The following is a 4,099-nucleotide window of genomic DNA, read 5'->3' as shown; positions in this document are numbered from 1 at the left end:
GGTGGATGGGAAATCTCTGTACCAACCTCTCCCTTCTGCTGTGAACCTAAAACTGCCCTAAAAAGTAATTAAGCCTCAGGGGCGCCTGGGGGCTCAGTCAGTTGAGCGTCCAGCTTTGGCTGCGGTCACGACCTCACGGTTCAGGAGTTCGAGCCCCGCGTCGGGCTCGGTGCTGATGCTGAGGGGCCTGCCTGGGATTCTCTCTCCCGATGTCTCTCTCTCCCTCCCCGCTTGCACCCTCCCTCCCTCTCAAGATAATAAAATGAACTTTAAAAAGTTAAACCTTTAAAAATACATAAAATAGAAAATGTTGGAAATACATACATATCATGAAACTTTGCTCCTCGGGGCCCACCCTCCGCCCGGCTTCCCGGGCCGGGCTCTGCCGCCTCCACAGCCGCCTGCTCTCGGAAGGTGCCGGAAAGCATTTAACGGCCGATCTCTGCGGGGAGGACCTTTTGTGTAATGTTTGCAGATTCTGTGCTTATAAATACCCCCAGTGAGGCCGATTTCAAGCTCCCGACGTGATGTCAGTCGGCCGGCAAAGGTTCTGAAAATGTCGTGACTGGCCCCCGCGAGCCTATGTGGGCCACTCCCGCAGGCTCCCGGCCGCGGTGGCTGCTGTGAGCCCGGCCCCGGCCTCTCCCCGACTTGGCTCTTCTGCCGGGACGCCCGAACCGTCTTCTCTTCGGAATTCAGCGGCATGTCCAGGGCAGTTTGCTCACATCCGCCTTATGTGACCCCCGTGTCGGTGCCCGTGCCGGATGGGGCGCAGGCGGGAAGCCTGCAGCAGCTCTGGGCTTTGCGCCCCTGGGTCGGACCCGCCCCCTTGCCGTCCCGGCCTCTCAGCTTCCACGCGGCCCTGGTGGACTTGTCTGCTCCGGGGCAGCTGACGTGAGCAGTTTTTACCTGGTTCACTTGTGTCGTGGCACCAATCCCGACGCCACTACTGCGGCCCCACCCAAGCGGAAGAGAGAGCCGGACCAAGACGGCGTGCAACGCCCGCGTGGTGCACAGAGCCGGGGCCTCCCCAGGACACTCCGTGGGACTTGCCCGGTTTCCACCCCCTCAGAAGCTCCGGTTTCATTTGCCTGTTTCGTCCCCTCTTGGCCAAAGCCGTCCGCGCCGCTGCAGAGGGCGAGCCAGTGGGTCCGAGGGCCCCTTCTCCTTTCCGCCCAGCGGGGAGCAGCCAGGATGGGCAGGGGGCTCAGGCTTAAGCGGCCGCAGAGGGGCTTGCGGGACGGTTATGCGCGTCAAGTGTGGCACTAACACGTGGCTGCACGTGAGCGTAGAGCCACACGCCTCCCACGCGTGCACGTGTGGCCGGCGAAGCCCCAGCGGGCTGCACGCGTTGCTCCGACACCCACCTCACGGTGCTGACCCTGGACCAATGTCACGCAAGACGCCACCGCCCGGGGCGCAGGGGTGAAGGCTGCGGGGACCTGCGAGTACGCGTCTGGGCAGCTTCCTGCAGATCTGTAATTGTTTCAAAACGAAACGTTTTTTTAAGCGCAAGGAACTGACGTGAAGAAGGGAAAATCACTTTGACGGAAGCAGTGTGAGGTGCCGCGTGCGGTGATGGACGGACGGACCGCCCCAGCCCGGCCGGAGAGCCTCACGGCGCCGGTGCAGGAACGCCGGCTTCCCGGAGGCAGGGTCCCAGAGCCCGCGGCGAGCCCGTCGGACACGTCTGTGAGGCCGCTCTGGGGTCCCTGTTGGGGGGGACTCCCCGATGCTGATCTCAGACCTCTGGCCTCCAGGATGAATGTGTGCTGTTTCGCATCAGCTACGGGGATCAAATACGCAGGCCGGGGTTGATCACGGTGAGAGCTGGCATCAAGGTAGGGGTGGCTCCCAATCTGCAGGCGTGCCCAGCGAGTCACTGTAAATGCTCCAAGGCCACGCAGCCACAGGTAGTGGCAGGGCCGGGGCTCCACCCCAGCTGCCGAGTCCTCACCCGGCGTCTGACACCGTCTCTGTCTGGACAGCCCGGACCCAGCGTCTGGGCGAGGACCGTCCTCCGGCGCCCAGCTCCTCCGGGAGCTTCCCTGCTGGGGCTCGTCTGGGCGCCGGCTGCCGGCGGGGGGCCCCCCGGCCCGTGCCCTCCCGCCAGGGGCCCCTGCTAACGCCTGGGTCTCAGCAAACCATGAACGTGCACATCTTCAGACCCAGGGAGGCGCTTCCCTTGCATTTTGTCGGAGAGATGTCCTGATGCTCCCAAAATGCCCATCACGGCGCCAGTTACCGCAGCGTAAAAACGGGAAGGGCCGCGATGTCCAGCAGCACGAGTTCGGCTGAATTAGCTGTGACGCATCGATAGAGAGAAGAGTACGCAGCCCTGCGGAATGAGGGCTGTACACACTCCGAACTCGGAAAGCGGCTCCGACGTGACGTGGAAGACAGAAAGGGATGAAAGGCTTCAGATCGAGAAATCTGCCCGAGATAAAGGCAGAAATGAATGGGCCGAAATGCGAACTATAACGGGTTAAAAAGCGAGAACTTTGAAGGTGTCCTTCTTCCCCACCAGCGCACGGACTGTCTGCAGTGACATTGTGGAAACTTCATGATCAATTTTTACACACGGGCGCAGGGACGTTTTAGCTTGTGACTTATGCGTAAGAACCGAGCCAGGATGATGAAGACTTTCATCACGACGTCCCGTAAATGATTCAGGACCCGAAGTTCCTACTCGGGACCAGGACGGAGAGACAGGATCCTTGTCACCATCCCTCAGCCCCTGAACGCGGGTCGTGCGGGAGAAGAACTGGCCTCCGTGTGACAGCTGAGAGCGGGGGTGGGGGGTGGGGGGGGCGTCTCTCTGTTCTGCCTGAGGAAAGACTCTCTGAGTGTAAAACAGCCCTGTAACAGACGGGGCTGCCCGTAAGGCGGGGAGCACGCCGTCCCTGGAGGTATTCAAGCCAGAGTCAGAGCTGCAGTCGTCTGGCGCCAAGGAGGAGGTTGAGAGACGGAAGAAAATCAAGAAGTGGCAGAAATGGAAGGAGCGAGCGACAACGGTGAGTGAGAAGCCTCAGGGGCCCCAGAGGCCTCCCCGCAGACGCGAGAGCCTGGGCCACGCCTCATCCCCGTGGCTGCCACGGAACGAAACCACATGTGGAGAAAAATCCCACAAGTTGTCACAAATACCGTTGGACACGTGAGCCCGAGGACCCTCGAGGCCAGCGTGCCCCTGTCACCAGCGAGCAAACAGAGGGTCGGGGGTGTGTGTGCTGGGGGCGCCCGCCAGGCCTGCGTGGAGCTGTTAGGTCCAGGAGACCACCCCCCAGCCCCCACCCGGGCCCCACGGCCCCGGCTCGAGGAAGAACAGAGAAATCCAGAGTCAGGACAGAGAGGTGACTGCCACTCCTGTGTGACCGCCCCACCTTGCTGTGTATCACACACAGGCACACACACACACACACGCATGCACAGGCACACACATGCACAGACACACGCACACACAGGTGCACAGGCACACACACGCACACACACACGCACACAGGCGCGCACACACACGCACAGGCACACACACGCACAGGCACATACACGCACATGCACAGGCACACGCACAGGCACACACGCACACTACACGCACACACGCACAGGCACACATGCACAGGTGCACACACGCACACACACACGCACAGGCACACACAGCACACTACGCGCACACACGCACAGGCACACATGCACAGGTGCACACACGCACACACACACGCACAGGCACACACGCACACACAGGCACGCGCACACATGCAGAGGCACACACACGCACAGGCACACGCACACACAGGCACGCACAGGCACACGCACGCACAGGCGCATGCACAGGCACACACACGCACACACAGGCACACGCACAGGCACATGCACGCACAGGTGCACACACACGCACAGACACACACGCATACGCACAGGCACATGCACAGGCACACACACGCGCACACAGGCACACACACATAGGCGCACACGCACAGGTGCACACACACGCACAGGCACGCACACACACACACAGGCACACACACGCACAGGCGCACACTGGCACATACACACGCACAGGCACACACGCACACTACGCACACACACGCACGGGCACACATGC

Source organism: Hyaena hyaena, unplaced genomic scaffold (assembly GCF_003009895.1).
Source record: "Hyaena hyaena isolate Hyena2069 unplaced genomic scaffold, ASM300989v1 scaffold_492, whole genome shotgun sequence".
Lineage (NCBI taxonomy): Eukaryota > Metazoa > Chordata > Mammalia > Carnivora > Hyaenidae > Hyaena > Hyaena hyaena.
Note: the sequence above shows the minus strand (reverse complement) of the source record.